The sequence below is a fragment of the Phyllostomus hastatus genome, unplaced genomic scaffold (genome assembly GCF_019186645.2).
Source record: "Phyllostomus hastatus isolate PE091 unplaced genomic scaffold, TTU_PhHast_1.1 phas_contig_34, whole genome shotgun sequence".
Classification (NCBI taxonomy): domain Eukaryota; kingdom Metazoa; phylum Chordata; class Mammalia; order Chiroptera; family Phyllostomidae; genus Phyllostomus; species Phyllostomus hastatus.
The window spans coordinates 55,160,695-55,173,391 of record NW_025333857.1 but is presented as its reverse complement, the minus strand read 5'-3'; positions in this window follow the sequence as shown (position 1 = coordinate 55,173,391).

The window sequence follows — 12,697 nt, the reverse complement described above, 5'->3', positions numbered from 1 at the left end:
AATACTATTATAATTGTGTTTACATGAGTTCATATTTTAAATATATAACCATTCTACATATAGTTTTATATCATTTATTTATTCATTCATTAAATGCATTATTTATTGATCGTTGGCTATGTTCCAGACACCATTTTAGGAGTGAGAACTACAGCAGAGAACAACAAACTCCTTGATCTCTTTGTCATTATATGTGGTGCAGGAGACAGGCAACAAACAATATAAATAAGTAAAATATATTGAATGTCAGATGATAAGTGCTAAAAAGAAAGAAAAACAGGCAAAGGGGATAGAAGTTTGAGTGGGTAAGAGGTGCAGTTGAAATTTTAGATAGATTCCAGGAAATACTTTGCTGTGAAGTTAACAAGTCAGTACAGACCTGAGGGAGGTGAGATAGGGAGCCCTATGGCTGTCTTTGGTGTGGCAGACAGAATTCTAAACTAGCCCCAATGCCCCATTTTCCCCTTGGTTTGATTTCCACGATTATGTCATGTTACATGGAGAAGGGGATTTTGCAGACACTAACTTTAACATAGGGAGAGTACACAGTTGGGCCTAACCTAGTCACATGCCCCCATAAAAGAGAAAGTTTTCTCCAGTCGATAGCAAAGGAGAAACCCTAATTAAAATGAGAGGAACACAACACAAGGGAGGTTCTCCTTTGCTGAGATGGAGGGAGCCACGTGGAATGGTCTGGAAGAAGCTTCTAAGAATTGACAGTGAACTCTGGTTGACAGCCAGCAAGAACATAGGACCCTCAGTCCTACAACTGCAAAAAGTAAAATCTGCCAACAGCTTGAATAAGCATGGGAGCAACTTCTTCCCAGAATCCCCAGATGAGAGTCCAGCTGGAATTCACCTTGATTTCAGTGTGTAGGAAGCTGACTGAACGGGGGGTAGGCAAGTGAGGACACGAGGTGTAAGGGCACTGTTTCATGCTTGTGACCTCAATAATAATGATATTTTCATTAGCTACAGAATATTCTCATGTGCACCACAATTTTTTAGGCCTTCTCCTCTGACTCATTCTGTTGTTTGAAGTCTTTTTGTTATTAGGTACTGCTGTAAGAAATATCTTCATACACATAGCAGTTTTCCTTAGTTTGCTAATCTGACTTTCGAAAGATTGCTATTTTACAGTAATGTGTGGCCCTCAATTTTCCTAGACCCTTGCAAGCACTGAGCTTTATCATTCTTTTTTTCTAGTTTAATAAGCAAAAGAGTAGCAACAATTAACAATATTTTCTATGAATCCAAGAATAAAGATTTCTACCAATTTGTCTCCTTATAGCATTTCTGTTCATTGATTTTTGAAAGAGGTAATGTTGCTTATTGAGCTACTGGCAGGTGAGGCAATCAGTTTCAAAGAGGTTTCAGAGTAGATTTGGATCATAACATGCTCTTCTTTAATCCCCTGATGTTTTAGGTTCTTCATCTAAGAAATGAAGACAGAGCTTGGCATTGCATCAAAACAGTATTTATAAAACATTCACAGAAGTGCCTCCTTGAATTTCTTCCTATTAACCTATATCTCTATATATTCTTTTACAACAAAAAAGTGTTGAATAGTGCAAATAACTTGATTGGATTAAGTAGCCCTCCATTATCTTATTAGCATGCTGTGTAACCTTGAGTAAGTCACTTCACCTCTTTGTGACTTAGTCTCCGCACCTGTATGATGAGGAACTTGGAATAATATTTAGCCAATTCCTGCATACTCTGAGTGTCTATGATTTTTCATAATAACTACTTACCAAGTCAGACACAGAACCTGGTAAATCCTATCCTCTCTCCACTGATGCAATGAGTCTACATTTTACCCCCAAATTAGTTATTTCTGATCAAGTCCTTCAGATACCCCATTTTATACTTCCCAGCTCCATCTTGTTTTCTCTGTCATCTCTTCAAAGAGTTACATCTTAGTTTCTACTTTTAAGGTAGAAAATTAAAGCCAGGTATCCTCTCCTTTACCAAAAATACCATTAATCAAAGAAATAGAGACATTAAAAATATGTATGTATACCACTGAAAAGCAAAACCAATGAAGAACTATGAGAAATTTAACCAGGGCCCAAAGAATCAAAGCACAAATAAATGGGGAGTAGAAAGGGTGATAAAATCACAGATCCAGAAGATATTTAAAAAATTACAAATGAATAATTGCTACTTTATTTGTCTTTATATATTCTTTATATGTCTATAATATTTATTTAGAATGTAATTTAATTTCTGTAAATTATTTCATTTTTAACTGTTTTAAATATCTCTCATATTTTCAGATATTTAGATTATCTTCTATTAATTCCATTATAAATATTATTAGGAATATCTTTATATAAAACTATTTGCACACTTGTAGTTCTTTGGAATACATTTTTACAAGTGGAATTGCTGAGTAAAAGGGTATAAACTTTTAAGCATTGCAATATATCTAATGTAATTGGTTTTAAAGAAATTTGTACCTATTTATACTCCAAACAGCATCAGATGAGTGTCCATCTGATAATAATTTTCTAGCATAGGTTATTTTCAAAACCTTTGCTGATTTGATAAGTTAAAACTAATTAATTGTTCATTTGGCTTTATCAGTGAGGATGAACTTGTTTTTATAGTTTTATTGTCATGTATTTTCTTTAATTTTTCTTTATACACTGAGTAATTTTTGATATGTTGACACTGTAGAGAATGATGACATTGTAGAGAATATTGATTTCTTTAAGCAGCTTAACTTGGCTTCAAGCTGAAAACTCAATTTCTTGGGTAGTCACTCAAATCTAAGTTCAGTTCTTTAGCCTTAACTAGACTAAATAACTTGCGATCAGTTTTGTGTTTGCATGTTCCAAGGGTCAACCAGATATCTTGACATGTACAGGACTTAGGAATTCCCTGTCTGTGAAATATTCCCCTTATCCCTAATGTTCTAGAACCTATGGTTGCCCTGAATTCTGTTTGCTGGTTCTTTAAGAGAGAACAATTCCAGCTTTTACATCTGTGTTTTACCCAACCTAAATGGCACAGATTAGGCTGCCTTCTGGCTAAAAATCATATTCATAAACAAATACACACACACAAAATGGAGAATATCAGCAACTTCGATTCCCTTTTTTTCCAAACATGGACTTTCCTTTGAAATGCGCCTGTGTTTGTTCACTATTAAGCCTTCAGGTAGTTATTTTTTTTGTATTTTTTATTTTGTAGTTTAGAGTTGTTACCTGCAGAAGAGTTAGTAAGATGAGCTTACTTGGCCATCACTGAAAGGAAAACCTCAGAACTGTAGAAAGTTAATTTTCACCTTCACAAAAATTGTTTTTCTCAACTCGCCCCACCCAACCTCCCCACCCCCAACCCCACCCCAACTTTAAAATGCAAAGTAATTCCCAAGTGCACCTCAAGGAAGCTAAGCTTCTCAGAATTCCAATGCTGCTCTTTGAACATATTTAGAGAATGTTTCCTACAAAAGTTGCTCCTTGTAACTAGAGCTGCCTAGTTAGCTTCAAGCATGCACGGAAAACTGTACCTGAGCTCATCCTGAACAAGATAGCAGTGGCTCTGGGGGACTACGCGGTCCAGAAACCAATTAAGTCTGAGGTAAGGAAGGGATTTTCTTCAACTAGCTAATGGAGACCATAAGCAGAGGCTCTGGCCACAGAGAATTCGATGCTGACCCCATACTTTCTTCTTGAATTTGCACAAGGATCAATGACTGCAAAGACTAATCTAATATGAGCCCTAGATGACTTTCCTGTTTGTACTACTTCGTGCTTAGCAACAATCGCTCATCTATGATTCCCTGGCACAAGGAAATACGATACTTTGAAGCTTACAGGTATTTGTAAAGATCTCCATATTTCATTTCATCTTTAGAGAATGTTAGAATTTACCTAATTTAACCCACATTTTTTCCTTGTAAGGATCCCATAGGCCAAAATGAGGAAGACCCATCTAACATAACGGGGAGGAGCAGAGCTCCATCAGAATGCCGCTGAACTGGCTCTCATTCTGGCAATCTGACCCTCAGCTGCACATCCAGTGTTTCAGAGACACTTTGCTATATGGTATATCCTCAGCTTTTCTCAAGGTTATACTCTGAAGTGTTCTGGATGGAAGAAAACAAGTCTGCTCAGTTGTGTGATCTCAATCTCCAGAATTCAGCAATGTGACAATATGATCATTGCATTTAATGGTTGGCTGTTCTCCAAAATCAGACTGGCAAGGAAGAATTTGTGGTCTGTCTTATAACAGCTCTCTTCACTTCCCCACCTCCTTCCGTCCCATTCCCATCTCCGTGGCTCTCTGCTCTCCTCCCACCTGTGTTCCATAGGATTCAAATGCAACAGGACTAGCCTAGATGTAAGCCAAGTTGCGAAAAGGAATTGGCCAGGCCCAAGTTAGGTCAAGTCTGAATTATAAGCTTCCTCTCCTGTGAAGGGTTTGGTTTTTCATATGCAATAATGTCAATCATTCATTTATTGTGTAAAAATACAGGAACATGTTCTTACTCATCAGCCTTCCTCAAATATGCTACAGGAAATGGAACCAAGCCGTTCAACTTGAAGAAAAAGCTTCTGCATGTTAAAAAATAGCCTCCTTAGGGGGGATAAATGGTGATGGATGCAGACTTGGCTGGGGTGGTGAACACACAGTACAGTGACAGATAATGTGTTGTAGAGTTGTGCACCTGAAACCTGTAGACTTTTGTTAGCAGTCTCACCCCAATAAATTCCATAAAAATAAAAAAATTTAAAAATGAATTTACTAAATACATAAATAAAATAGAAATAGTCTCCTTAAGACCTAGTTGCCAGCTCAGGCAAATCTCGTGGGACATCAAAGCCCTTAGCATGGAAAAGTCAGAGTAGATGGAGTTTCACATTCTAAGAGTTGAAAAAAACACACACAAATAAAACCTGCCTGTCTTCAGTAGCCTGTAAGATCTCTCTTGTCTCCAGGCAGGAGAGATTCCTCAGGTGTTACCCACTTTATCACAGCATTCCTCATCTCTCCTTTTATCTTGTGCCCTTCTCTTCTTTTCAAGATCATAAATCAACAGAGACAAGTCTTCATTCTTTTTTAAAAGAGAAGGGGGGAAGTCTAGACTTCTCCTATTCCATGGTAAAGTGAACAACCTGATAAATCTAACTACATCCTTCTCAGGTAAAACCTGGAAATGCTGCAAAACCTGAGTGGGCGATCTGTAACCAGAAATTCCGCAGCACCAGTCCAAAGTCTTTTTCACACTCCCTTCGACTGCAACACCAGAGGAAGTCCATGTGGGAAAATGGCAGATTGGTTCAAGAGACTTCAGATTCCACAGAAGGGTCAGAGTCAAATCCAAGAGTGTGTGACAGCTGAAATTATCCGTGATTTACTAATTGCTGAAGGCAGCGACCCGGCCATAAAGAGCAAAGGCCAAAGGGAAGGCTTGGTGCCCATTGCTGGCATTAGGTTTCTGTCTAGAGGAGAAGAAGACAGCAGAAAACTGAAGAACATTTGGAACTAATTAGGTGGAATGAGGAAACTTGAGGCTAAGAGGTGGGGGTGGGATCAGGGCTATACTATTCCTTAAAATTAGAAATAGTTGGTCAACTTCACCAAGGGCTCTGCTTCTTATTTTTCCTGTCCTCAACATAACATAATCATAGCTGATAAAAGCCTCATCTTTCAGCTTCCTGCTATATTAAGGATCTTATCTAGGTAATAATGCAGCTTTAAAAAATGAAAGGAATCAGCAGATATTACTGTTTTCCTCAAAGATGAACCTGGAAATGTGGGAGACATTAAGGAAAGAACTGAATTTTAGTCAGGCAGACATAAACTCAAATTTTCACTCTACTGCTTACAGGCTATGTGACCCTGAGAAAGTTAGATATCTCCACTGAGATTGTGTCTTCTCATCTGCAAAAGTCAGCCAATACCAATTCCTTCACATGGCTGACATGAGGATAAAATGATATAAAATATAAAAAGCACCACCCCCAACATGCTCAGCACACAGCTATGCTCATTAATTAGAAGTCCCTTTTCTTTATGCTTTATAAAAATTATATTAAAAATCATTTTATCCAACTGTAATTCCAGACATTAAGGCATACAACAAAGCCACAGTTCTTAAAATAGTGTTGTGTTGTTTCAAGATAGACATATACATCAATGGTACAGATAGAAAATCCAAAGGCTTGCCTTATTCATAGGCAGAAATAAATGCAAGCTGAATTAAAGGCCCATATTTGGGAAAATAAAACTAATTTTATGCCAATATAATAAAGGACAATAATAAGACCTTGAAGTTGAGTCGTCTTTCTTAAAAATAGTTATGTAGCAAGTTTTGCTAAACAAGGAAAGAAAAAAATAGACATTTGAACATGAACAAAGGTAAAAGACAAGAGATAATCTGGGAGGAAATAGTCATAGCTGTGAAATAGTCAGATACAAAACAGACCAAGGATAAGCATCTGAAGCTTTCAAATAAATCTTGTCTGTCTATTAAAAATAGACCCAAAGCCAGTGAAAATATGGTTTGAAGGACACAAGTAGGTAATTGTAGAAGGTGAAATCAGAATTGCCCAATGAAAAATAGCTTCTCCTTATTAATAATCAGAAAATGTAAATAAAAAATAACAAGTTACCAATCTGGCAAAGATTTAAAAGTTTGATAATATCAAGTGTAGACAAGCAAGGGTCAGGGGCAGTAGAAGGAGAAAGAGAGTAAAATTAAAATAATTGCTCATGATCTTGAAATCAACAACCAACCTGAAGAGCAAGATGGTGGTATCTATGATATTACTTGTCGTAGGCTCCAGCAATTGCTTTCTACATATCTGTCCTGGATAAGACTTGCATATACACACAAAGATTTGATACAAATATTTGATTATTTGTAGATTAATCTTAAATATGATCATTGTTTATAATATGGAAAAAATTTAAATATCTATCCACGAAGGAATGGATGAATACAATTACATCAACACAAAGAATTATTATTTTTTTTTATAGAAGTAGGCTAGAGAGTGTTCTTTTTTTTTAAAGATTTATTTATTTATTTTTAGAGAGAGAGAAGGGAGGAAGAAAGAGAGAGAAACATGAATGTGCGGTTGCTGGGGGCTGTGGCCTGCAACCCAGGCATGTGACCTGACTGGGAATCGAACCTGCGATACCTTGGTTTGCAGCCCGCGCTCAATCCACTGAGCTACACCAGCCAGGGCAAGAATTACTATAAAATGATCAAAAAATAAAGTAGATTTGCACATATTTACATGGGTCACTCACAACCCCCTCTCCACAAAAACTGATACAGGGTAAGGAAAAAATAGGTTTGCAGATATGAGTATACAAAAACAAAGAGTTTATTCTTATTCTCATTTATTAATTATTGTATTATTTTCCATACAAACAACTATAAACCTACTTTTGCCCCACCCTGTTTATTTCTTCCAATATATCAATCAATATGTATGGAAAATGTAAAGAATTTGAGAAACTCTTTCGTCAGACAAATCCATCATGTAATATGCTCTTAGTATTAATAGGTGGGCATCAGTATGGGGACAGGAGTTTTCAGGAGACTATAGTTTAATATGTAGTGGTTTAAATGTTACAAGTTATAACTGGTTTATGTATATTATTTATATACATTTAAAATTAAAGATGTGCAAATATTGCACAAAGATGCAAATATCTTAAAATATTGATAGTGATTCATTTGGGGTGGGATGGAGAGAGAGTATAGGTGATTATTGTTTCTTCTTTGTACATCTCTATAATTTAAAAAAGTTTTCCAAAGAGAAAAACGATCACCATTATCATCCAAGAATACTCATAAAATCCCAGGTTATAGCACTAGATACTAAACTAAACTGGTTCAGAAAAAAAGTGTTCTTGCCCACTTAGGCAAGCACAATCTCACTTAGCTTTTGTATTAATCCTATGAAGTGGTTATTATTTCCATTGATAGAAAAGAAAATGAGGGTTCCAAGAAGCTGAACAATTTGCCCAACCTCACACAACTGTAGAGTCACAGACCTGATAGTCCAATGAATGTCTTTGGATATCAAAATTAATACTTCTCCCACCATACTATAGGTACCCCAATACAAGCATTATGTGCTACTTTAAAAAAAACTATAAAACTATTCTTTTAGAAATTATAATGTTGCTTCACTGCTAGATAATTTTGAAATCTAAAGAAGAGATGAATTAAACAAGTTTTTAAAATATATAGGCATTTTATGGGCATATTTGCATTTAAATACAGGAATTAAACCAACTTATTTAGGGGAAGAGTATTACTTATCCCAAATAGGGCTAGTGTGTAGAGAAGACATTTTCACAAAAAGGAAAAATCCTTTATTCAAATGTAATATTTCTATGCAGTGTGATACAGCAGCATGGAATTCCATAGAACCAATTGTTAGCTAGAACTGTATTAGCAGGATCTCAACTCTAACTAGCCTAAGACCATGAGAATTTATTGCCTTAAATAACTGGTTTCAGTCACATCTGCAACCAGAGGTTCAAACAATGCTATTAGCACTTTCTCTAGCTCTTTCTTTCTCTCTTGTCTGTGTTTTTAAGCATGCTCTAGGCAAGGGGTAGTATATGTAACTCTCAAGCTCTCCAAGTTTCCATGGATATACTTTCTTACAATCTGAAGAAGAAAAGAGACCCTCTTTTCCCCCATGTGAGTCCCTGAGAAATAAGTTGGCCATACCATGGCCATTTCTGTAGCCAGTGAGATCAGTCAGTCCTGAGTCTTTACTACCATCCCTTTTGCCCCAGGGGAGATAGACTCAATCCCACTCAAATCAAAGGGATTAAACTGGGTTATTACAGAATGGGTAAAAAGAGGTTAACCAAACCAAAGGAATTCTGGGCAGACAGATAACCATATGACCATAATACAGTCTCAGCTTTTGAAAATGTTAGGTGTGAGGCCACTGGAAAGCCAGTGGGCTCACCTATGGAAGAGGGGACAACATTCATAACAACAAAATCACAGTGTCATCCTGAGGATTGAATGGTCGCTGGAGAGAAAATGTATCTAACACAGTATTTGGCAGATACAAAAGGTCTCATAAAGTTTGTTTCCAAATTGATTATTTAAAGGCAGGGTGGTTCTGAACTACTTCTATCACCTCATCCCAGAGACTTTGTCAGTTAGCAAGTCCCACTGAGTAATAGCACAATGGTATGGGGTGTGGAATAGAATTGTAAGCCCATTTCAGATTGTCCTTTACAAGTGTAGTGAAAGCCAGGAGGCTGTGTGACCTGGGAGTCATAACTACTGCAGGAACAGAAACTGTAGTGATATTTATTGCATGCTGACCGTGTGCCAAGCAGTCTGCTAGCTAAGTGCTTAACATGCATTTTTTTCACATCATCTTTACCATAGCTAACGAAGTAGATATTATTATCTTTTCCATTTTACAGATGAACAAACAGATGTAGTGAGTGCAAGTAATTTGCCCAAGGTGAAGTGAGTGACAAGGCTTGGACTCTGAGCTCTTTTAACCATGCATTGTTCTGTCTCACACTGCCCTGCGTGGGGCCTCCTAATACCCTGAGGAGAAGACTCAACATGAAACAGCATTTGGCTGCATTCCAATCAGTCAACACATTCATCATTGGATGTACAAAGAAAGCAGGTAGTTTGGATTCCCTGTGCTGAACAAAATAATGCGGGTAAATACGTGCACTGACCTCTAACTTGATTTGGAGATTTAGCATCTCCATCCTGAAGACTTTCTAACATCTCAGCTGCTGTATTTAATAGGACACTTTGTTGATGGGGTCAAGAGGGATCAAAGAGAATTTATCTTTTTAGTTTCTTTTTCTTTCATTACACAAAAATATCTAACAATAATGGTCCTGGAGCTATTTCTCGTTGGTAAAATTATGGAGCTGCATACTGATTCAAGGAAGTGTTGGGACGCTGGGCACAGATGGCTTTAATTATTTGGGTAGCTATTGACAGATGTGACGGTCTAGGTTTCTGCTGTCTTGGACAGGTGTAAGCTATAGGATTTACCCAGAGGGAGTTGTGGAGAGCCAGAATTGGATAGAGCCCTACGATGGCCCTTTATTTTGTCTTAATCCACCCCTAGGTACATAGTTATCATATTTCTTTGCCTCAAGGCATGGTCAAGTCAGTCAAAACCATCAAACCAAGTTTGTGTGCAGAAAAGAAAAGCTCAAAGAGAGAATGTAATACTGTTAGCAATTAGTCCCAAACTCTGCTCGGTGCTTTTACTCAGCAGTCTTTCTTCTCATTAACTAGGGTTTCATAATCAAAAGGATATATGTATATGTCCCTCCTGCTGGATCAAAACAAGCAGGTTTGGTTCTCTGATTGTAGTCCACACAAATAATTTCAAAGAATTGAATGTCAGCCTGTGAAAACCATTATTTTGTCCAACAAATTTATTGAGCAAGTTATGGAGAGTAGGAAGAAAAAGCAGACCTACTCCCTGCTTTTAAGGAGCTAGTGAGCATTAGGAGGAGGTTTCCAACCTCTGAGCTGATATGAATGAGACAGTCAGCACGTACTATGTCAAAGCACAGTTCTGGGTGAAGGGATACAATGGTGATGAAAATATTCTCTTTCTTTGTGGAGCTTCCATCCTAACTGGGGGGATGGACTATTAAAAATCCATCTCTTTAAAGGAAACTAATCAATGTTTCTCTCTCATATCCATGTTTTTCTCTTTCCCTTCATCTCTTCCTTCCTCTCTCTCTAAAAGCAATGAAAAACTGTCCTTGGGTGAGGATTAAAAAAAAACCTAATCTCTGTATATTTATACACACACATATATGTACATATATGTATACATTGTATATATAGGTGTGTGTGTATTAGATAGGATAAAGGTAGTATATTAATTTTTATAACATTATATTTATGTAAAGAATTATGACTAGGTGTTTATGTGAGTTCAACAAAAACTGCAGAGGAAAAAATATTTCAGCTGGGCTGAGTATAAGAGATCACCATGCTGAAAAGTAGAAGATATTCCAGGTTCTCTTACTCTTTGAAAAATCAGAGTTATGACTCGGGATCTATCACAAGCTGATTTGTGTCTCCCCAAATTCAGATGTAGAAGTCCTAACTACCAGTACCTCAAAATGCAACTGTATTTGGCAGTAAGATTTTTAAAGAATTGGTAAATTTAAATGAAACCATTAGAGGGGGGGACCACATAATTCATATGACTGGTGGCTTTATAAAAAAAAAAGACTTCAGGGATACTCAGAACAGAGAAAGGGCCATGTGAGGGCATGGTGAGAAGGCCTCAAGAGAAATCAGCCAACCCTGCCAGCACCTTGATCTTGAATTTCCAGCTTTCAGAACTGTGAGGAAATAAATTTCTGGTTTTTAAGCTCCCTAGTGTGTGTCATCTTGGTACAGCAACCCTACCAAACAAATACAGTGCCTTATGTTCAGATTGGAAGAAGAACAGTATATACTTGGTACATAGAAAGTGTTCAAAAATATTTACTGAATTAAAATGCCTGTGAGTTACACAGCTGACCACCCCAACTCTTAACCTGCGAGATGATCTAACTTATTCCAGCAACACTATGATGTAGATATCATTACTCCTATTTTATCTAAGGGGAAACTGAGGCTTGGCAAGGTTAACTAAGGTGCTCAGTGTCACATGGCTGGTAAGTAAGTGCTTGAACCCAAACAGTCTGACCTGACAGCATCTGTTATTAGCTCCAGCCTCCAAGGAGTGGAAGGAGATGGTGAAGGAGGGGTGGACTCTGTCTTATGAAGGGCCTTGGTTATAGATATAACCAAGGGTGGATGCTGGATTATGAGGAACAAAGCATGTAAGTCAGTAGTCAGAAAACCGGTTGTGCAATGACCTATATTTACTCAAACTGATTCTGAAGCTATTCACAACCCGTGCACAGAACTCAACACCCTGTACCTCACATAGATGCAGCCCTCCCAACCACTAATCTTCCTTCTTGTAACGCACACACACACACACTATCCCCAAACTCCTCAGACAATACAAATTTTTAAGAAGTCCTTTGAAGAATGCCTTAAAGGATTTGAATCAATAATCTCCTCAGATCCGAAACGGTAGCTCCCCAGTTTGCTTTTTAATGATATCTCCCAACTCGGCAACCACAACTGCTTCTTACTGTTTGCTTCTAGCTAGTACCTTATTCTTCCGTGTGTGTGTGTGTGTGTGTGTGTGTGTGTGTGTGTGTGTGTGTGTTTTAATAAAGAAACAGACACAGAATTAAGTCTCGGTGTCCCATGTGCTTCATTATCTTGGCTTGTTGGGAATGTGTTAAACATACAGTGTGAGTTTTCATAAGTAGCAGAAAAGGATCAAAGGAAACTGCTTTACCAAAGGCTTTTCTTTTCTCTCTCTCTCTCTTTTTTAAACTGAAGTTTGGGCGATTCAAATCACACTAGGTAGTTGGGCTGATAGGATATGGGAGGAGAGATCTCCAGCAGTAGTTTTTATTTCAAGAAAAGAAAACTTTTTAAGTCATAAAATGTTCTTAGGTGTCTTTGATTTATTTCAGTTGAATTGAAAACTGGGAATTAGAAGGCATTTTAAAAAATATGCTTGATGTTAATCCTAGGTAGTAGCATAAATAGAATTGAATGAAGTTACATAGCCCAAAGATTGTGCTTTGCTATACTGCTGAGAATTTTACATACTAAACTTTAAAA